The 24,155-nt window shown below is 33.3% G+C and overlaps 1 protein-coding gene across 21 annotated transcripts in view; it reads right to left on the bottom strand.

Annotated features, from left to right (window-relative positions):
• Positions 1–24,155, bottom strand: part of LOC143667177 (CUB and sushi domain-containing protein 1-like) — a 315,312-nt gene that overhangs the window by 145,674 nt on the left and 145,483 nt on the right. For 10 of the 21 annotated variants that reach the window (XM_077141080.1, XM_077141094.1, XM_077141087.1 and 7 more), the window contains 7 exons: positions 16,508–16,598; positions 16,048–16,164; positions 11,509–11,620; positions 9,370–9,454; positions 5,372–5,421; positions 1,656–1,859; positions 260–384 (listed from right to left, as the gene is read on the bottom strand). The exons of 10 other annotated variants lie outside the window; for them this stretch is intronic. The gene's annotated coding sequence lies outside the window, so the exon portion shown is untranslated. Of the gene's footprint in view, positions 1–259; positions 385–1,655; positions 1,860–5,371; positions 5,422–9,369; positions 9,455–10,551; positions 11,019–11,508; positions 11,621–16,047; positions 16,165–16,507; positions 16,599–24,155 lie in introns of those variants that run through there. One more of the 21 variants, XM_077141095.1, reaches the window with a different exon arrangement.

A 24,155-nucleotide genomic window follows, 5' to 3' on the forward strand; every position in this document is an offset into this window, starting at 1 on the left:
GAAAAGGCACCTGAAAATTTCCACAAATAGCAGTTTTATATTGTTTTCACTCAACACGTCTATTATTTTAATTCCAAGTAAAGAAACATGATTCAAACACTATGTAGAAATCATAAGAAAAGAGAGAGATTGCAGTCTATGTATTGAAAATAGCCAATACAAAAAGAAATGAAAAAAAAAATAGAAAAAGAACAAGAACTACCCCATGGGCCCTAGCTTAGCACTGGTTATTTGAGGACTCAGGGCCTTGTGCACTCACCTGAATGCCTGACCCCTCTGTAACTATGATTTTCCATATACAGTTTCAGTTGTTACCATACGGTTCAGGGTAACCAGGAGATAGGATTGTACCTCTCTGCTGAGTGAAATTGCCACTGCAAGGGACTAAAAGACAAAGCCACATTTAATAAAAATAAAATACAATGAAGAACAATATTAACTTGGTATCTGGCTTTCTTTTGGTGTGTGATTAGATTTATTTTTCTTTTGGGTGCATGACCTGGGAATCAAACCCAGGTCTCCACATGAAAGATGCCCATTCTACCACTGAACCACCCACGCACCCAGGTGTGTAATGGCATTTTCTTTTTTTTTTTGCATGGGCAGGCACTAGGTATTGAACCCAGGCCTCCAGCATGGCAAGTGAGAACCCTGCCACTGAGCCACCATCGCACCACCCTCTTTATTCTAGTTATTCATTTGTTTATTTTATTATTTATTTTTGACATGGACAGGCTCCAGGAATTGAACCTGGGTCTTCAGCATGGCAGGCAAGAATTCTGCCACTGAGCCACTCTTATCCAACATGTGATGAGATTTTAAGAGAAATTTTACATGTACTATGAAACTTTAATTGACATTATTTAGCCAAGGCAATAGCTCATCCTTTTTTTTTAAATGGAAATACTATTGATTATTTTCTATTATGCTAATAAATTGTAGAACTTGAGTCTATAAATTAATTGTTTAGGTTCTCAAAGAAAGGGCTTTACTTAATGCCTACTCTGATACTGATTCTCTTTAGAATAATTGATCTACTACAATTTAAGAACCCTTGAGAAACTTCTCTTTAAATGCAGACATACAATTTCAAATAATTTAATGGGATTTTTATGAACAAGTTCAGAGAGGAAAAGAGATGTGTAAAATGTACAAATGAATTTGACGGCTAATCCTGATTGCACTAGAGGATCTTATACAAAATGAGGGAAATAAACTATAACTAAAAATGTGATTGTTATTCAGTCTGCATTAACCTATTGCTTTTCAAACATTCATCAGCATAAATTTATTAAAAGTGAATTACACGAGTGATATAACCAATCAACATTATAATTATTTTCCCCAAATGAAATTTTGTTGTATATTCATGGTTTTAGGGTTGATGACATACTTAATATATACTGAGAAGGAAAACATGTCTCACATTCATTAATCTGACTAGTTATTTTATGAAACACAGCAATATTTTTAGGGTTTGGCTGCTACTCAATTATTTCTGATAAAACAAATTATTCCTTAAATAGGTCATAAGCATGATCAATTCAATTTGTTTAGACAGGATATATGCATTGGGAAGCAGTTCTCTAAAGCTGCTCCTAAGTTCTGATTTACATCCTCATGCAAGTTTTCAGATATCACCATGACGTGCTTACCTACACAACTTGGTATTGTGTCATTCCACTGAGCTAAAGCATTAGGTACAGACTGACAGTGGATAGCTGTGGAGTCTTGAAGTAAGTATCCTGGGTTACATTCAAATCAAACAATTGAACCAGTTGAGAATTCAGAGCCAATTCTCCTTCCATATCTGGGCTCTGGGACAGAGCTGCACTGTGTATCACTGGTGCAAGGAACAGCTAAAAGTAAAACACACACAATACAACCAAATGTATCTTCATGAAGAAGCCAAGGTATTTCCTTTAAAAGAAATTCAAAATGAGTCCAGTAAGAGTTTGTATTGATGTAAAAATTAATAATTTTTAAGTATGAATTTTTTATTCCAAGCAAAGAAACATAATCCGGAACACTATGTAGAAATTGTGAGAAAAGGGAGCAAGATCATGGTCTATGTATTTAAAACAACACTTTTTGGAATACTTTCACCTTTATTTCATCCTCATATTAATCCCAATAACCATCTTTCTAACCTCATTTTTAGACATGGAAACCAGGGCCTAAATAGAATTCATGCCTTAGGAAGACTGATTGATAGTCAGGCAATTACAACTAATTGAACACTCATTTCATCCTGCTAGTGATAATGAGATGACTAAGAATTTATCTTCATACTTAAGGACCTTAGAGCCTAGTGAGAAAAGCCAATGTATAAAGGCATAGTTATATATGGCAATTGTGATATGATAATGAATGTGCTATGGGAAAATAGAGAAATTAAATAATTCATTCCAAATGGAAACACTTGGAAGAGATTATTCGAGAAAGCTAGTTTAGATACCACTGCTGGGGGCAGAATTAGATATAAAATAGAGCCTATCATCTCTTTTCCCTGGGTCTTCTCATTGGACTCAGTTGTCCTCAGAGGGGTGTAGGGGCTGAGAGAGCAGCTGTGTTGGAGTGCAAGGGTAGAGGAGGTAGGATATTTCCATAAATGATCATTCTAATACTTAGTGAGATGGTGTGTAGTTTTAAAATGCATGCTTAATAGTATAATTGTATGCTTTCCAAATGCAAAGAGAAAAAAAAGATAGTAAAGTTCAATAAAATATTCCATCTGGTGAAGCCATTAGACTGCCTAAAGGTGTGACAAAGAAAAAAAAACAGTTCTGACATCTGTCAGCTGGTAGCTAACACCAAAAACTAGGTTGGGATGTTCTCCTGCTAAAAATAAACAGTCTCACAGAACATCAACATCAGATGAGGTCACTCTGAGACCTCTTTGTATTCATATCTGATCACAAACAGTATCAAGAACATTATGAAAAGAGCATAAAAGACCAAAAATGTCCCTCTTTTGGTTAACAAGAGTTCTTTACTAATTCTTATTTTAGCTTCATTCCATTCATTTTACCTCCTGGATCAAAATAAGGCTATTCAATAATATAATCAGCCTCTTGACAGCACCCAATCCAGAGCAACCCACACTGCCTTGCATCCTCTCCCAAATCCCCTAATACAGCCAAAATCCTATAATAAGCCCTTCCTGATACCTCTAACTTAGCCATCCCTAAGTTTCCCATGGTGTTTGGTTTTCCTTGTTGGAGGAACTAATAAATCCAATTTGTTTGATTACAGGTGCATTTGTTTTGGCCTTTGGATATTGGTTCTGACACATGATTTTTAATGTAATGCACAGAGTGAGAAATCAATTTAGGGAATATAACAGAATTTACCAGCTTGAAGAACATTTTATGTTTATCACAAGGGGCATAGATAAGGCATGAAAAATATTTCAATTGGCAAAGAAGTTTGTCAAATCAACTCTTTGAAAACAGATCCACAAGTTTTGCACTCCGAAATCTATTTTGGTTTTGTTGTCTGCTGTGTAAAGTCATTATGTGCTTATCTTTAGGATAATAGTATCTCTAGAATCTCATTATTCTCACTTTTTGTATTTCTCCACCCAAAACACAACCCTGTGAGAGAATGTATTCATGTACTCTATTCTTTAAAAAGAATGATTCTGCCTACAAACTGCTTTTCCTAGCATATTGGCAACATTTTTTGAATTGAAAATGTGCTGTGACAGACACCAGTTGTGTAATTGCTTCGAAAAAGGCAATTCCTTAAGAATGGTTGTCAGATTATTCTGATTAAGCTATGTTTCACTAGCATTGCAAACATTTTCTATCAAAAGGCTAGTTAGTCAAATTATATACCATTTAATTGCTATAGTTGAAATTATTAAGAATATACCAGAATTGGTCTTTTCTATAACTAAAAGTGGAGTGCAAAATAATCATAATTTACCATTATAATAAAATGTTGCTTAAAATTATATTTTTCATATTTTTACACAAGTATTTTGTTACAATTGAATGGTGATATGAAAGAAAAAAATGATATCCCATGGAGACATTCACAGTCAATTCTCAAGAATACTAAAAAAAAATAAGAAATATCTATAATAGTAAGTTTTTCTACCCAGGATAAACTACATTGAAAGTACTAGCTATTTGTGGTTCTACTTTTGTCTAATTGGCTTCATTTGTATATTTCCAGAATATCATTGTCATTTCAGCTTTGACAAGAGGAGGATCAGAGTATCTTAGGCTACTTGGACTCATGGCCCTTTTAAAACTTGCCTCATGAATTTCATCCTTGTCTATTTCAAGGAAAATAACAGTAAATGAATAACACCTGGATTTGGATGAAATTATAGAGGAAGATGATTAAAAACTGAAGAGACCAATTTTAAGTTTCTGTGAAAGTGGAACAGAGGACAGCTCTGTCATTGAGACATCAAACCTTCATGTAATGTCTCAGAAAAGAATAAAACAATATTCTCTACCTTTTTCTTCTTGGCTAATTCTCTAGTTCCTGCCCTTAACCTGGACAGCATCAGTTTCAGGCAGCATCAGAGAGAAATTCTATTTTCTATAGTAATTATTCTCTACCTTTTTGTAAATGTTTCACACCGCTGTGAAACAAAATTGAAATCAACTCAGTGGAAAAGTGAAGAGGGAAATCAGTCTGGAATAGAGGGTAATAAATAAAATGATTGACTTTTCAATCCAAATTATTATGTTGATTCCCAGAATGGATGCTGTCCTTTGGGGTTTTATAATGCTAAAGGTAGGCAGTTCTGTGAATACGTGCAAATCTGACAAGAAAAATAATGTGGTAGATTTATTAATCATCTTTAACTACCACAAATATTTTAAAGGACAGCTGCATATATGCTGTCTATTATTGCACCTCTTTTGGAGCAGATGGAGAAAATTAATAATAAATCTGAATGCATGTAGGAATCACTTGCAATACCTATGTGAATTAGTCTTTTCTACTTCATTTGCTGACTGAGGGACATTTTCTGTTTCTTAGAGTCATTCTTCTCTGGAGTTTCAAAAATCTGATTCAACAAGTCATTGCTGGCCAACAAATTCAAACATATTTTACTGAATGATGAACAAAATTTTATATCCAATCTTCTTTATAAAAATTTGCACATTTTATAAACTCTTGATAGAAATGGGAATTTCTTAGAAGTAGAAATGAAACAACTAAGCCTCATGATGTATGCCATCTAAAAGCAGATGAAGGCTTGGTAAAAATAAACAGAAACATGTATTTGCATGCCTAGGAAGGATGCTAAGCAAGGAAAATCTTAGGGTAAATTCTTAACCAAACTTAGAAAAAGGTATTCCATGTTTCTTATGTTGTTTATTTTTTAACAATTCCTTTCAATTACCTTTATTAACATTAATGCCAAGGAGAGTGAGTCTTTCCAGTAGAAAAATCCTAAAATAGAAAAGCCATGAGTTAGTCTGGGAAAATTACAGTGGGAAGGCTTGGAAGCAAGATGCTGTGTCAGATGAGGGTGGAGACGAAACTCTAGGCTTGAGTTGGTGACCAGTAACTGTGACTTGGAAAGGCAGAGACAAGCCAATTGGCATTCCTATGTTGTACACTGAGGGAAAATATGACAAAACAATGGCTTCCTTTTCCCTTTGAGATATTCAGTAAAATCTTCAGTTTATTAATTTAAGTGTGAATGAATTATTTTGAGGAAACTCAAGGAAGTGCTGAATTCTATATCAAAATAAATATGACAAAAATAGACTATATATTGGAAAAGACAAGTATCAATAAAAGGCAAAAATAACAGTATATTGATGAGACCCACTGTCAGTCACCAAGTTTAAATTAGACATATTCAACATATTTTGTAGTCACAGAGAAGAGAAGAGAAGGTCATGATTTTTTACTACCTTTCCATTAAGTATCAAGTGAGTCAGCAGGAAAGAAGAGAAGAATATTTGCTTTGCCTTTGTTGGTCTCTGTTGTAAAATATCTCACCCTGACAAAATTCAATCTAGCTTTGAAATACTGAAATTTACAGCAAAAAAAGAGAAATGTCTCCAAATGCAATGCAATTACTTCATAGAATAGAATCAAAAGTCTATTCTAATCCTGGGAGAAACATTGGCTGTGCTAGTCTTACTAAGCTAACCATAACTAACGGTTATATGGGTCTCCAACATGCCAATTTTCTAAAGCATTTATGTCAGCAATTTGAACTAAACATGAATTTTGACTCTCTCATTGATGTAAGAATACATTGACATTATGTGCAATTCCACCACATATTTTCTGTGAAATGACAAAAAATCATTAAAACTATATAACCGTATTAAGTGATTTCATGTTCTGCCAGTATCTGGCAAACTGTAAATGAGTTAGGGAGCTTAAGAAGTGGAGGGGAGGCTATGAGAGTCCCCACATTCTTTGGAAGCTACAGAATGAGGGTGGGAAATGCTTTCTTCTTGACACCTGAAAGGAAATCTAAAAAACTGTTAGAAAATGTTGAGTATTTAATACAAGTATTCCTCCCTCTGTCTTCAGGAAAGTTTGTTCACACAGGAAAAAATATTACATGGGTCAAGAACTGGAATGATAGAATAATTAAACACACCTCTTAGGAGAAGGAAAATTAGAATTTTTTCAGGATAAGTTCAAACCATAGCTTTGTTTCTACACCTTATTTGGCTATCACATAACTGAGGTCCATGGCTGCTGATTCAGAGCTGGATGAAAGGCTGGACCAGTCTGAGTCCCATGTTTATAGAGTGCAAGTTATTGTCTCAGAAATATATTGCTAACATATGGTCAATTACTTCAGTCTCTACACTACTCTCTTAACTAGAGGCATGTGACTTGTGAAGGCTTCACTCCTCTCAGACTGGCTAATGTCTCATGAATATTCATTACCTAGCACCCAGCAAACAAATAAAACTCCTCACAGGTGCAAAGCATTCTATTATGAAGAGTCCCCTCATATTATCTTTCTTTGGGTGCCCATATATCCTAACTTGCCTTTACTCCTTATTAAGATAGGGGAGAAGGAAACAGCAAAGCATAAGTTATTAAAGTACTCCATTAAAAAGCCTCTGTGGTTCCTATCTCTTCACAAGTTCTTGGGCGTGGTAATACCATCATTAATGTCTCCCCAGTTGCAGAATCAGATGCTATAGGTAGAGAACAGAGGTCTTGAGAAAATGATCTTTGTATACCTGGGGTCACATATAAATTTTTTCACCCTGACACTGCTACACTTATTTTTCATTGAAGTCATTAACAGCTCTTTAGGACTGAACTGTCTGTTAACTAGGGTTAGATATTCTATAACAACAGAAGTCATAAAGCTGCTGTGCAATTTAAAGCTTTAATAATTCATGAAAGACTCAGGCTGTAGGTGGTATATGAAAGCACCATTCAGAAAAATTTTCACAAAAGAGCTCAAATAATTTCTAGCCTTCAATATAACTACTATCTTTCAGGAAGCAGTGTTCAATTTAACTTTTCATGTGTATTGAAAAACCTTCCCAGTTGCTGTTGTGTGGCTTATAAATTGCATTTACAATCCTAGTTCTTTAGCTCCAAAGGGTTTAGCTTTGATTAAAAAAATCAATTTTTGCATAACCTCAGTTGTTGGAACAAGGCAAGAAATGGAGTTATACTGGAACTTTATCAGATTTTGAAGATGTTGGAGTCATTATCTCTTTGAAAATACTAGGAAAGTATATTTCTTCTAGAAATGATTGTCCTTTCCTTCTACTTTTCTGTATCATACATATTGTAGTGACAATGTATTACTTTAAATAAAAAAAGTTTTTTTGAAGTATGCCTTCAAGGATAACATATGAAGGTAGGATAGACATTGGGTCATTTGCATGAGATACTTGATCAGATTACCAGATGGCTTTTCTACTCTCTATTAGAAAGTGAAAGAAACTTTTGAAGGTTGGCAATGCCAATAACTTGTATTTTTCTAGTATTATCAATATATATTATCCAATCTCTTTATATGTCACACCACCACCTTACTTTGATTTTCAAGTCTGCTCTTGGCAAAGAAATATTAAATTCATGTGAAGAAAATTAAGAGACAGGTTGTTTAAACTGACTCCATAGAAGTTTCACATTTTAATACTGGTGTGATTATTTGCATTTAACCAAAAGGGTAATTTAGAACAATGAAACTGACTTCAACATCATCATCGTTCTGCCAGTCATTATTTAATTTGGATGAAAGATATTTTTATCCTAGTCATGTGTTTAAACAGATTTCTATACTTTTCATTCCTCTTTATTTCATTTCACTGTTGAACACTGAAAAGTTTTTATACTGAAATATTTTGAAGGATGAATTTTGCAGTGTGAGATTATTAGGAATTATTTATAAATGATACAATGGTTATTCACTGTAATTATTTGAAAAACACAATATTTTCAAGAATGTTTCCTGGATAAATTTTTATTAAAGGGAAAATATCATGACTAGGAAATGATTTTCTTCTGCTTTTGAAAAAATATTCAAAAGAAGCCAGTAATATCTCTAGCCTCAGGCAAAACAGAGACTTGGATAAACTAAATATTGCTTCTTATTTTTGAACACACAGTTTATCTCTGAAGATGATAATCTCATTAAAATCTCAACCTGTGTTCTCATTACAAGTCAGATATAAAACCATTCTTCATGCTTCTGAAAATGTATGAAGATTTTCTTTGGTATTTTTCTGGGTTCATCTAATGAATATGCAAAATAAAGACAAAATATCAACACTGAAAAATTCTTTACTTGCCAGAAAATGATCTTTGAGCAATCTCAAACATTTTGAATAAACTCCAAATTTAAAAATAAATATAAAGGTGTGTAGAAGTACTAATGGTTAACAAAACAAAACAGATTAAATTGGCATTTAGCTAGGATGTTACAAGCATGAGTGAGTTCATAACTTATTTTTTTTAATTGCTTTGATGAAATTTTAATATTATGTTTACAATAAGATGCACAATTGTATAATGGATTTTAATTGTATTTTCATTAAAATGATTGCTGAAACACCCTCATAAATCTATTATGAAGCAATTTATTTAATTAGATAAAATATTATAACATTTGCAATTATTTTGAAAATGTGAAATGCTACACGAAGGAAATTTGATCAGTTTCTGTTTTCTTATAGTAGTGGATAAATGGGACATTATTGTGTCTTTGTAGGAGAAATACCAAATTTAAGTGTCAAAGAAATATTTAATATTTTTTAAAAATTATTTTTATTACAGATATGTAAACACCTTAAATTCGCTGTTTATCACAAAATGCAACTCAGATGCCTCCAGCACTTTGTTTGAAAGTAGTGATATGTACTGTATTATGAGAAGATAAAAATGCAAAATATTTACCCTGGTAAACAAAATGGATTCTCCTGACTTTTTGTGCTGAATCTGAACAGAATTTGATTTGATGTTGCCAAAGGCAATGTTTCTCCTGGAAATAAAAACAGAGATAATACATAGAAACCAGAAAACACACAGAACTCTGGTGGAACATAATATTTTGGAAATTAATTATCAATTGGCAATTTTAAATTAATATTTGAACTTTTAGAAAACAACTGTTTGGGGTTCAAGGAGACAAACCCATTGTTTCTATCAAGTTACTAAAACACTTTTCTTGACTATGCCTTTCATCAAATATGATTTTAATCATTATCTCATTTAAATTTTCTTTTGAAGAAAACACTGATAAATGGGCCAAATGGTTGATGATGTAGGATAACTAAGTAGTGGATGAATCATTTACTCAAAATCATCTTAATTTGATAATTACTTACTAGAATTTGGCTTAGAATCAAGAAAGTTTCTTTAAATTCAAAGCTGATTAAAAAATTTTAAAGAATTCAGAACAAGCATTCTGAAATATATTTTTAGCTTTTTCAAATGCTTGGAAAATACGGGAATGATTTTTCTCAAGCACATCTAAGGGGAGTGTCAATTGGCATAAGTAAGCACTTTAGAGGTAGACTTGTTCATATGTAGCATCAATTTAAAAATGCATCTTTTGATGCATTTCTAGGAATATATCGACATCGGAAGAAAATAACAGGCACAAGTTCTAAAGAACTTTGGTTAATAATGGTGAAAAACAGAAAATAACTACATTTTTAACCTTATTTCACCAAAGCCCATAACGCACATAGGTCATTGTACTGCACTTTGGTAAATCTTAAAAATGTAATCTTAGTTTAAATAAATAGCTACGTTCATCAATGTGGGGTTGATTTAAATAAATCATGCTATCTTGATAAAAAAGAATACTATTTGGAAATAAAGTACTGTTATTTGATATATATTTATAGTTTTTATAGAGAAAGACCTCTATAAAATTTGAAGTGAAAGAATGGGGTGAAAAATAAATTATGAAATAATATCTCATGCTTAACAAAAGTCCCATCTATGTACACGTGCAAATATACATGCATAGAATCATGCATATGTGTATTTATACCTGTGTGTGTAAGTGTAAAATAAATCTCTATGTGCATTGAGGAATCCAGCTTTTTTCAGCATTTGCAAAGACTTTACCTGATGGGCCTCCTGGTGAGAAGTAGGTGGAGCTGCCCCCCACACATACTAAGAGCACAGTCAGGGCACTAGTAGTTCCTGCAAGAGGTTACAGTTTAAGGCCTCAGATCCCCCAGGGCAGGTCCTATTCTTATGCAGATCTACATTGCTAACCCAAGGTCATCTTCAGGTGTCTTTCTTGAGACCTTCTTATGCAGAGGATGGGGGGTTGGGCATAGGAGATCTTGAAGGCACTATCTTCCCCTTTGACTCAGTACTCAGTACTTTTCCATACATAGCCTGCTCCTCTCCCAGCCCCCAGCTCTCTAAAACTGCAGAAGTCTTTGCTTGGTCATGAGACATCCATACACCCAAGCTGATCCAGCTTATTCTTGTCCATTGGTGCTGGTATCATGGAGAACAATAGAGGGAAGCTGATGCTTTTCCCCAGATTAATCTCTTGCTTATACCACTGCAGTAAATAACTAAAAGCTTCACTATTTATCCATTTTGACTTTGATTGTTTTAATCTGCTACTTTCAACAACTGGCAGCTCAACTAAGCTCTCTCAGCTCAGCTCAGCTTTTGACATGCATGTATTTAGAAGTTGGGAATGATTTATACCAAAATGTTCAGTGTTCATCTCCAGGAGGAAGATTCAGAAAGAATGGAAAATAAAATGCACAGGGCATTTTATCATTCCCTTTTTTTTTTCTTGCATTTGCCTCTTTTGTTGAGATGCCACTATATTCTCCACAATTTTGGTAAGTAAAATGATAAAGGCAAGGACTTTTACATGTAGTGTAAAACACTTTTGAAATCTTATATCTAAAATAGGATATAATTAAACAAGCAAATCCAAGATGATTCAATTTCTCATTCATCAAAAAATAAAAAAAGAGAAGAAACAGGAAAGTTTAAAATTTATCACCATAATTGTCTAAATGGAATTGAAGACAAAATTCTCTGAAAGTTTACCTGAATGAGACCCAGAGAGCAAGCTGAGAAGCCTAGCCTGTGGATGGGCTCCATCGAATAACTGCTAAATCATTCAGCGCTGTCTGAAAATAGGCAAACTGTCCAAATACAACTGTAAAATAAAGAAAATGGGTTGTACTTTTCTTTAAAAGTGAAATGGACATTTGGGTTTTACTACATGTTTACTGTTATACTAAATGAAAATTTTCTCTAAGAAAAAATAAATATTAACTTTTTTCTTTACTTTCTAAAAGTTTTCAATTGAACAAACAATTTTAAGTATAAATCTTTATCCATTGGCACTGAATAAAATGAATAAATTACTGCTTTTCATATAACTTCAGTATATATGAGGATTGTTTTTTTCTTTTAATAACTATCACATGAGTATAGTGGAAAAACAGCCTTAATGATGTCTAATTTATCTTACAGTAATTAGTGACACTTTATTTGATGAACATCAGGCATAGGGATCAAGCATCCTGTTGGATAATAAAGCACACTAATTTGGTGAGGAATTAAAAATTCCTTACAAAAATGTTCTCATATACCAACTGTATTTTAATTCATTACAATTTATATATGATTCAACATTATATTATAGGAATAGTTTATTGTTGTTTCTCTAAAATTTTATGTTATGTAAGTTGCAGAAACAAACCTCCTCCAAGTAAAAATAGCTATGTATTTGGCTACTTCAAATTTAATCAATGCTTACATATTCAAAATGATGATACAAAGGGACTTTACAATATTTTGGAAAAACCTGTGATTTAGCATGTATTTTCAAGCAATGAACAACTAATCTTTTTCTTGTTTATGTATAAGGTTTGAACCGAAGTTATTTTTAAATCATTCTGGACTGGAAATAGAAATGTGTATATTAATTTTATGTATCAGAACTCTAATGGAAAGAATTAATATAAGTAAGAATAAACAAAAAGGCAGGAAATATAAGTATAATAATCTGTATATCTATAATAGGATATGTACATATACAACATGTATTTTAAGACTTTATGATTTCTTAGAGACTACCACAATTAAGGAAATCATGAAGGCAATGTGGATTTTCCTAATAATCTAAAAACTTGGTGGTATCTGGGACGAGAGAAATGTAGGACTTTATCACGTCTGAAAAGTTCTTATACAGTAATCCCATCACCCTCTTCTGAAATTAATTAAATTTTTATAATGTTGGAGGCAGAATACCTGAGTCTTCTAATTGGTACAAGATGAATTATCTATTCGTAATTCTTAATTTTGTTTAGAAACATTGAGCAAGCATCAACTTTATGCTGCAAACTAGGAAGGAATGAGTGAAGAAGAGATGGTCTTTGTCTCAGGCCTATCACATGCTAATATATGCAGTAGCTTCCACTACAGCTACAGATTTAATGTGTAGAATGCTGGTAAAAAAAGAGAAACACCTCACACATTCTGGAGATGGTCACATAAGCCTTTCTTCATGAGATGGTATTTGAGCTGAGTTCTAACCTATGACTGATACTCCAATCTAATGAGTAGATGTCTACTAGAAGAGATAAACTGTACAATAATAACTAAGCTGTAGCTGAATGCAATAAGGATGTGACAAAGTTCATACAGAGGGTTATCAGGGTTTAAGCCGTGGGAATGGCTATTTCAAACTATGGGAAAAGTGGATGTTTCATGAGAATAGTTAGCATTATAGATAATCTTTAAAGGGTGAGAATGGAATCCTTTTTGGTATTTAAGAATAGAATAGGAGAAAATTATTTCAGCAAGAGGAATATAAAAAAATTCTAGAGGTGGAAAACATTTTAAATAGTCTGGTTTGGCTCACACTCAGTGGATAAAAGGAAGAGTGGGAAGCTGTGTTGCCAAAATTGTTAATAACCTAATTCTTTGGGTCCTCAAAAGCCTGTCTGAAACATGTAAGCCATGCACTGCAGGCTAGAGAAGCCAGTGAGGAATGCTTATCAAAATACTAGCATGATCATACTTTTGTTTACAGAGGATACTTGGCAATACTTTTGGATGAAAATGGGGAGATAATAAGGAAAGGCAAAGACCCATCTTAAATGTCACTTCCCCTTTAGAATTTGTGTCAATGATTTAGTTGGTAGTCTCTTCCCACTAAGCAAGGATCACTCTGCCCCATAATGTATGGTTTGTACACCTGCTTTACACACTACACTGTAGATCTCTCTAGGGCAAAGACTATATTTTAAATGTTTTTGTGTCCCTGGAATTCATCACTATATCTTACTGAGTTAACTAGTATCAAAGAAAGAGTAGGGAAGAGGGGAAGAAAGCAAAAGATAAGACCTTATTGATTTCATTAAGTACTCCATATAATTATTTTATCCCAAACTAAAATTGTATACCTAGCAGAATGTGATATTTCTGTGTTGTTAAACCTTTCATATTGAGAAATTAGAAGTAACAATTGGAATACGGGTATAGCATTTCTCCTGCTGAAAAAACTATATAATTATGTTGCAACTCAGAACTTTTTAAAATAAATTAAAGTCTTAGAATTTTTTTGTTATTTTATATTGTGATACATGTTTTTCATCAGGTGTCCACCAGTAAAATAAAAAGAATATTGATGGTAAACTAATTGGAGGAATGTTGTTGAGCATTTAGGTAAAAAAAACCTTTTGTTCAAATATGGAATTAATTCAGGCTAAATCACAGATCTCAGTTCAGAGGAATTGGTAGAGCATGAAAAATTAAAATCTAGAAATTAAGTTCTATGGTTAGTTTATCAAAAGAAAGGAAACATTTCAAAACCCATTCACTCAATTCTTAAACTAGAACACTATCTGCCATTCAATTCAAAGAATAAGCGGATTAATTTTTTTGTTTTGGAGGAAACTGGTCCTTCTGCTCAATTCTCCATGAATACTTCTCAGATTATGCACAGTCTTCTTAAAAATGCATGGAGATACTAGGAAAGCCCTGCTCTAATATGTGACCATTTTTGAAAACATACCCAGGTAATAACTAAATGAAAGGGTTTAAGAGACCAATCAAGTGCTATCACAAAGGATGAATAGGGCATATGATTTAAAATGCCTGAGTCTGAAGTAATCACTAAGCTTAGGTTATTTTTAGATTTTAAGGGCCCTGAGAAAAAAATGGAAATTCACAGAAATCACTGATCTCCCATATGCCAGTTTCTTACCCAGCAATTACCACTCTTGTCATATAACTGTATTTATTAAACAAATGTTTTACCTCAAGTTCTAGCATTACAATTTTAATTTTTCTTTATCTCTATGAATGGATAGCTGCTGTTTTGAATGTAAAGAAAAATTTTGGTGATGTAGGGTTTTAATTTTCATCTATGAAAAGAATATAATCTACACAATTTTAAAAGCAAGCATGCAGTTTACTCCAGAAAAGAATCCAAGGCAAAATTGTCCAAGAAAACCAACTTTCTTCCTCAAGAGTGAAAGTATGGGTACAAGAACACAAAATTAGGCTAAGTCAAGGGCTCAGGACCAGAGAAGTTCCTTCTAAAAGTGAAGTCATTCTAGAAAACCAGCTTAGACTGGAAGTGAAATTTGGGAGAAGAATCTCAGAAGCTAGGTTTTGTGTTAGTTAGATTTAGTTGTCAACTTGGCCAGGTGAACATGCCTAGTTTTGTTGTTGTGTACATAAGCCAATGGTATGTGAACCTCATCTGTTGCTAATTACATCTCAGTCAGCTAGGAGGCATGTCTGCTGCAATGAGTGACATTTGACTTAATTGACTGGTGCTTAAATGAGAGAGTGCAACGCAGCACAGCCTAAGCAGCTCGGCATTCCTCATATCAGGACTTGCAGCTCAGCCCAGGCCTTTGGAGATGCAGAAGGAAGTCACCCTGGGGAAAGTTGTTGGAACTCAGAGGCCTGGAGAGAAGACCAGCAGAGACCATCCTGTGCCTTCCATGTAAGAAAGAACCTCAGTGGAAAGTTAGCTGCCTTTCATCTGAAGAACTAACAAAATAAATCCCTTTTTATTAAAAGCCAATCCATCTCTGGTGTGTTGCATTCCAGCAGCTAGCAAACTAGAACAGGTTTCATGAGGTGAAAATAGAACTATGCATAAGTCAGAACTCAGGCTGTTTTTAAGTCTCTAAAACACTCAAAAGTTGGTTCAATTACCAATGATTTCCATCATAATCTGATCATTAAATTTATGTGACAGTTATGCACAAAGAGATATAAAATGTTCTTCTATTACAGAGGTTACTTTGCAAATCTCCCTAATACATAAAACAGTCAATTGAACTAATGATATTGAAAAAAAAACAATGTAGTCAAATTACTTTTCTCTGATTATTCTAAATCAAAAACATTGATGGAATTTTAAGACTTTTATATTATATTAGTACAAGAATTATAGAGGATATTATGAAGGAGATGCTTAGAAAATCTGCTACTTTGATACAACTCTTTTGTATTATTTTAATCTATTAAGGGCTGGAATATTTGTATATAAAATAAGAGAAAATTTAACTGAAAGAAATATGACATACATTAAAAGCAATAAGAAGAAATCCTTACCAAATTCCTTTGGTACAGTTATTGAATAGAGGCATACTTGACCAGCTGTGTAATTATGGGGGTAGTTTAGTGATAAAACTACCCCTTCTGATCCAGTGTACTGGCCTCCACAGGGAGCTGAAAATAAAACAACCAAATATTATATGTTGTCCTTTAATAATACTGCATGTAATGGTTATCTCAGCTAAAACTGAAAAGTAGTGATTAAAGGAGTAGCATGCCATATTTACTTAAAAGCTTAAAATATTCAAGTTACATATGGGCTATACATTGCTATCAAAAATAATAGAGAAATGAAAACAAGGATTTAGCAGGTTAGAGTAAGAGTAATTCTACTTGGTTGGAGGACATAATATTATTTTTAAGGCCTCTCTCAGATTTGCTAAAATAATAATGAAAACCATTATAAGAATAATAATACCAATATGAAAACAGGTATGTTAAAGATAGATTAAGTTACCTTAAAATTCTCAGGATTGGGTGGGTCACAGTGGATCAGCAGGCAGAGTTCTCACCTGCCATGCCAGAGACCCAGGTGTGATTCCTGGTGCCTGCCCATGCAAAAAAATAAACATTTAAAAATAATAATAAAAAAATTCTCAAAATTATCTGATTGATATCATTCACATATTAAATGTAAAAGATTATTTCACTTATCTATTGTTATGGTACTAAAGGACTAAAAGAAAAATAATTATTTTGTTTTTTAGTTTAGTTTACTTTTGTCTAACTTTTCATCTTACAGATGCAATTATTAATACTTCTAGTGTCACCTCTATAAGCTTATTTTAAGTTGAAGTAGTCAATAACTAGAAGGTTAGGACAGATAAAATAATGGGCTGGTATATAAAGAGCTCAGTATATGTGAGTTTGCTATAGCTACGTCTATGTTTATACCTATAGATCTATATCTGTATATCTATGCCTATATCTATGTATATCTCTACAATTTGAGTGTGTGTATATGCATATATACACACAGACATGTATTTATTCAATATATATTTACCAAGCATCTACTATGTGCAGTGCAAGCATTATTATTTGGAAATTTATTGATATTTATATTTCAAATAGGAAAACATAGGCAATACTCCTATTTTCTGCTCCCTGCCTCCATTCCTAAATGGAGCACTTTTTTCCATTCCCTATCAAATGCCAAATATGGCAAGCAAGATAACTATAGCAATAGTAGCAAGATCTATATACTACCTACTAACAAAGAATCTCCTTGAAAACAAATTGGCGGAGACAATTTAATAATTGCAGTATACGTGTGTATATGAGCATGAGTACATATGTTTGTGTGTTTTCATTTTTCCATGGTTACTTTGGAATTGACCTTGCTGAGAAAATAAGAAAAAAGTGTAGCACAGACTTTGAAAATACATTTTTTGAGGGGGTGCATGGTCCAGGAATTGAGCAGGTAGGAAGGCAAGCATTCTACCACTGAACCACCCGTGCATGCTCAAAATACATCTTAAAGCATCTAAAAATGGACATTCAATTAAATCCAAGTCACTTGATAATACATTTTTGAATTAAATTGTCAATATTTTGATTTTTCATACTTTATATAAGAAGTGTCCAGGTTTGTTCATCTATTTATTTGTAGGCCTGTGACTAGAACAAAAGTAGACTCAACTGCTCTTCTATTATACTTTTCACCATGCCACTTTGGTATCTTGACTGCCTTATCTTGAATATATCTTAATGATATGAATAAGAATTTTTTTTAGTATTTGAGAAAGTTTCTATTTCTGCAGTTTTTCTTTCTTGATATGACACTTTTCAAGTACTAAAAATAAGATTGAAATTAGAAACAAAATCCTAATCTGTTGAATGTAATTGACACACTGTTAGATCTTACTTGATAAAGCATTCTCACAATTAAACACTTTAGAATATATGACACTAATATTAAGGCAATTCATTATTGAGTTGTCAAAGAGAGTTATTGATTTTTTGAAAGATTTTCTAAATCCATACATTAGAAAAACCTGTCACTTTCTAAAAAGCTTAAGAAAACAGCTCAGACATCTGAAAGCTTTGATTTATTTAAGAGTAACTAGAGGGAATTCTACTCAAATAAACTAAGCAAGGTCTTCATGCTAATGTCTTGATCCAGAAAAATTTTGTCATTGTCACTTACATAGTTTTACAAAAATTGTAATGGAAAAAATATTTTCACTTTTACGTGAATAAAATTTCTATAGCTGAACTTCAAAACTAAGGTCTCCAACTAAATGCTTGGCAACTCAACTCCATAAGTTTAGACACATGATGATATACTTTTTCACCTCAAGCACATTAACTCAGTCAAATTATTACAGAACTGTTTCTTTCTAAAAAGCATAAAGTTCAAAGTTTTAAAATTAATTAAAAATGGAGACTGGGGTTTATATTCTTTTAGCCCAGTCATATAAAAATCAAACAGATCATTGTGGAAGTACCCTTTTCTCTCTAAAAAGCCATATATTTATAAATTAAAATGATAAGTATCAATAAAAAGTGGAAATAAATAAAAATTTGGGCCAACATATTGATGCCCAAATTATCAAAAAATAGAATCTTATTTTTATGAAACGCATCTGCTAAAATATTTTATCAAGTAAAGCTACAAAGATTTATTTTGTCCAATGACAGAATGAAAGAGAATTACTTTACAGTAATAGAGAACACCTTAAAAACTAAAAAGAATGAAATGAAAGAAAACAAGCCTGGCACTTTAGGTACTTTACTATTTTGATAAATTATGCCCAAGCCTACACAAGCTTCCTCAGATTTAAAAGATAAACATCACAGCTATATAATATATTCCAGCCACAAATATACATTTGTGAACTTGAGACAAACATGATGAGAACTATAATTTAATTCTTAATAATGGTTTTGTTTGTGCTAATCTAACAAATAAATACTATCCTTGTGTTAGAAATTCTTTTATATTAATGTAGAAATATATGAAAAATAAATATGTACATTCTATTTGGTAATTGCAACATTAAACAGATCATTTTCTAAACAAAAAAAGACATATAACGATATTCATTTCAGAGAATAACAAGAAAGCTGTTCATCCATTTGGTTAATTGGAATATATGTCTAATATGTAAAGGCAAACAAATGCAATAAAATCATATGCAAACCACAACCAACATTAGCAAACAAAAGCCACTTTGATCCATAAAAATGGTTCTTGAGTGTTTCAATTTTAATTCTACTTCTACAAACAAACCTCACTGCTCAAAAACTGTAGGAAGTAGATGAATCACAAAGAAAGAAATTATAATGTGTATTTCAAACAAACTAGTCCAAAATGCACTGACTTTATTCCATAATATATACAAGATAAAAAATGTTAAAATATAGCAAAATCTTCCCAAGTAAAGTTGATCTAAGTGAGCCACAGGCATTGGTTTCATGCACAAAATGTACTGTTCTCCATGAAAGCTCCCAAATACGCTATGGGGAAAGTCATCTCTGCTTTATTTGGAATATTAAGTTTTATTTAAATGTGAATAAGATAGCATAGGAAAAAATCAGTGTTTTATGTTTAATCCACTTAGATGTCCAGGAAACAAAATTGTACTTGACTTCATAGTTCTTCAGACATGGAAAAGAAATTATTTCTAATTTAAAATGTGATTGTATAGTTATTACTTATTCTGCTGTGAACCAATACTCAAAGTGGCTTTTTTTTTCCTATTTATTCTATGGATAAAGCATTGTCTTTTCTATAGCAATAAATTAATAATGCATTCATTAGAGAACTAAAGTCTAAACTTCATGATCTTTCCTCAATATAAGCTGCCTACTTTTATCTCCCTCATATTATTTCCCTTGTATAATCTGTATAAGGATGTCCAAAGTGAGATACAAACATAAAAGCAGGTACAGAGATCATTTTATGAGGTAGAAGAAAAATACTAGAAATTTTATTCAAAATTATATCTCTTTAAATGTTTATGTTCATGTATTACTAATGTGGTTAGTATATATCTGCAAAGAAGTTCAGTATCTTTAAATGCTTTGCATCTGTTGGTATTACCTGTGTAATAATTATATGTTGCTCAAGTACAAGACCAAAAGAGTTTGAGATCATTGTCCTTTGCCATTGCCATATTAAATGATCATTTATGCTATTTGTATGGAGAATTATGATTCTCTATTTATGAGTAAACAGTATTTACTCTGTTGCAGGCACTTAAGAGTCTTATGCATATCTCATTTAATTCCTGTGACACTTATGAGGTGGGTATTCTTATCCCACTGGGGACCGGAGTTACTTGTCTGAAGTTGCAGATATTAGGCAGTGAAGGCAGGATTAGGCTGCCTCTGAAGGGCACACCCTAAGAATAATAAACCTGGGCACCTTCCCTAGCCCCTGCCCCTTGACCCAGGTCATGTTCCTTTAGGAAAGTGAGGATTCTTAGGACCTAGGAAAGTCAGTTGTTCACTTGCAAGCTATGATAAATGTCAAGACCATAGCCAGGAACCTGGGATTGTGGGGCTTTTACCACTTGAACACTCTTGTTAAACCTTACTAGGCATTTTCCCCATATTCAGCAGTCAAGGGGCAGCCAAAAGGTGGCTGGCTATGGGAGAGTAAGGTGTGGAGGTGCAGGCCAGCTTTCTACTCTCATGCAGATGAGGCTGCTCCTGGTTCAGGACAGGAAAGGGGATGGGCAGTTGCAGAGTGCCTAATTGTACTCTTGTTGTGATGGATAGTGGGCTTCAGAGGGTTCCCAATTTTGGGTTTCAAACCTTGTTGACCTTGTAGAGATAGACCCAGGTTCTAACTTTTAAGACTAAGACCAAACACCCTCTCTTCCACCAAGTCCATTCTGTTTTACTTCCTCCATCACATACAAGCAAGGTGAAACAATTTCTACTTATTTTCAGATCCATAAGACTTTTTCTTTGTTTCAGATTTTTAACTTTTTTTATTGAACAGTATAACATATATACAAAGCAAATAAATCAAAAAGCAATAGTTTTCAAAGTACTCTTCAACAAATAGTCACAGGATGGATCCCAAAATTTGTCATGGCAGATCTGTAGGATTTTTGTTTTACTTTTTAGGAAACTTAGAAAAGAAAGATTCTATAATTTTCAATTTTCAAAGAATCTCTCAAAGCAACTTACAAAATAACTTTCACATAGGATTGTTTAGCATTTTTTTAATTAAATAGATCAAGAGAAATAATTAATTGGTCTTTAGAATCATTTAATTTATAATAATTCACACTGTCTAGAGCTAGTCACAAAATAACTTTATATAATTAATAATTACATTTGTATATTACCAGTATATTACTCTCTGTATGTGTATGGGTGATCTCAAATTTAAAATATGATAATAATAAATATTGAAAATGGAGTTTTGAACATATTGTTCTATAGTTTGAAATAAATGAGATTTCTATGCTCTTCCAATTCTATTGGTCTACTGAAATCTTCATAAAAGGCATTTATATATTTAAATATCATTTATATATGATTCTGCTTATGTTAACTTTTTAAAAAATTGCTTTTAAGTATATTATTTATGTTTAAATTTTTTGTGATCTTTGCAGTAATCAGAGGATATTACATAGATATTATCATTACTCTTATATAAAGGAAATGGAAGTTGGCAGGTTTTGAACCATTTTTATAGTTTGCACATCTGTTTAATAATGCAGCTGGGACTAGTTTACCTCTTTGTGATCTTTCACACAGACTTAAATGCTGCCAACAGTTACCTCCCTATGTCTATGCTTTGCAATATGCCATGAGAGCTGAAAGACACATATTTTTGCAGTAAGAAAACTCACAGGACCTAACTTATACTTTGAATATGTTTATGAAATTAACATAATGAATATATTTGGAGGGTAAGTTAATTCTCCACAAAAGAAGATTGTGATGAAACTGAATCACAGCATATTGGTAAATTGAGACATTAACATACTGCAAAAATATTATTTGAACATTATATGCTATACATGTGGAGGCCACAAAATATTTATTTCCTTCTTTGTGTAGTGAAAATTTAACACTGCAGAAAGTGAGGTCTGGCCTTTGCCTTTTGCTTCTTGGAGGTTATTTCTTAACCCTTGGAATGCATGCTTGATATGTATGTCTTTTCTGTCTGAGGTTCTGGGGGAACTGGATAGTAATAGCATGATTTAGGGTGGGGGTATTGTTTTAAAACTATTTTGTACCCCAGAAACGCCATGCTGTTTTAATCCAACCTTGTGGGTATAGACTTATCATAGGCTGTGGGTGGGATCTTTTGATTAGATTGTTTCCATGGAGATGTGACCCACCTAATCATGAGTGGAATATTTTGATAAGATTATTTCTATGAACATGTGACTCCATCCAATCAAGGTGGGTCTTAATTGGTTTACTGGAGTCCTTAAAAGAGCTCACAGAGAGAGAAAGAGAGAGAGAGAGCTCAGAGCTGACACCGAGAGCAGAGTTATGAAACCAAGACACAGACATTTGGAGATGCTAAGCTAAGGAAATCAAGCTCAGAGTTTGAGTCAGAAAAGCTAAGAGAGGATGCACAAATGTTTAGAGAGAAAGCCTCTGGAAACAGGAGCCAAGAGAGCCATTTGATATCAGAAGCCAGGAGAGAGTGACAGCATATGTCACCATGTGCCTTCCCATGTTACAGAGAAATCCTGGACATCTAGTTCTTTCTTCAGAGTCAAGTTATTGTTCTCTGGATGCCTTAATTTGGACACTTTCAGGGCCTTAGAACTGTGAGCTCATAACTTAATAAATCCTCTATGTAAAAGCCAACCCCATTTCTTGTACATTGCATTCTAGCAGCATTAGCAAATCAAAATGTGGGGCTTTGGGTCAGGTGGTTTTATCTCAGTCTCCTGAAGGGCTGAAGACTGAAATCTGTCACATGGGCCATCATTAAACTACATCAGAAAGCCCAGTAAAAACTCGGGGCACCAAGACCTGGATGAGCATCCCTGGTTGACAACATTCTGTGTGTATTTTCATGCAAAGACACTGGAAAAGCAATACTGTCCAAAACTATTGAGAAGGAGAGCTGAAATTTTGTGTTTGGAGCTTTCCTGGACTCTGCAATTAATCTCTTCCCTTGGCTGCTTTTAACCTATATTCATTCTTTCCAACAAATCATCACTGAGAGTATAGCAGCATCTGGTGTGTTCTGTGAGTCCTAGCAAATTATCAAAACTGATGTTGGTTTTGGGAGATCCCCAAACCCAGATTTGGTGTCAGATGTGAGAGTGGTTTTATGGACTGTAATCCCTTTGACTTCACCTTCTTTTGTATTCTTTGATCTTGTATATTTTTCAAAATCAGAGAGACCTCAATAATTATTCCTACATCCATTATTAAAGAATAAAAATATGTAAGAATAGGAAGGTACAACAGGATGTAGATATTCTCATCATAATTATTTTAGTCATTCACTGTTTAATTTATTTACTCTAGAAATTATTAAGTTCCTACTTTAGGCCAGTAATCATGCTAGTAAGACCTGGTTCCTTAACTTAAATGCTTACAGGCTCATAAGATGGATAAATGCAGGAACATAGAAGTAACAGAACATATAGGGCATTAAGTTTGGATTATGTGTTTGTTTTCTGTTTTTTGTTTTGTTTTGTTTTGTTTTGCATGGGCAGGCTCCAGGAATTGAACCTGCGTCTCTGGCATGGCAGGTAAGAACTCTGCCTGCTGAGCCACCATGGTCTGCCCTCTGGTTTTTGTTTCTAACATGCTGGTTTTTTTAAGTACCATCCTTAGACTCTCCTGTGGTGGGGGTGAGGGTGGAAGCATTAATTTAATATTCCTATTTTACCTAACTGAACTAGTCTTTGGGTTCATCCTGAAATAACCTTGGAAATCAATTTTTATTTGACAAATCATGGGGTCTTGCCTTCTCCTTTTTCTTATTTACCTTTGTTTTTTTAAGTATACCATGCTCACTCACAATTAGGAGCACAAGTCACATTCACAGCTTGATGAATTTTGCCCATGGAGCGCCTGACAAAACCACAGAGCATGGCCATCAACCTAAAGTCTCTCCTATTCCCTTCCTGCCAGTAAACCATCTGCAAAACTAGCTGCTATTC

The sequence above is a fragment of the Tamandua tetradactyla genome, chromosome 23 (genome assembly GCF_023851605.1).
Source record: "Tamandua tetradactyla isolate mTamTet1 chromosome 23, mTamTet1.pri, whole genome shotgun sequence".
NCBI lineage: Eukaryota > Metazoa > Chordata > Mammalia > Pilosa > Myrmecophagidae > Tamandua > Tamandua tetradactyla.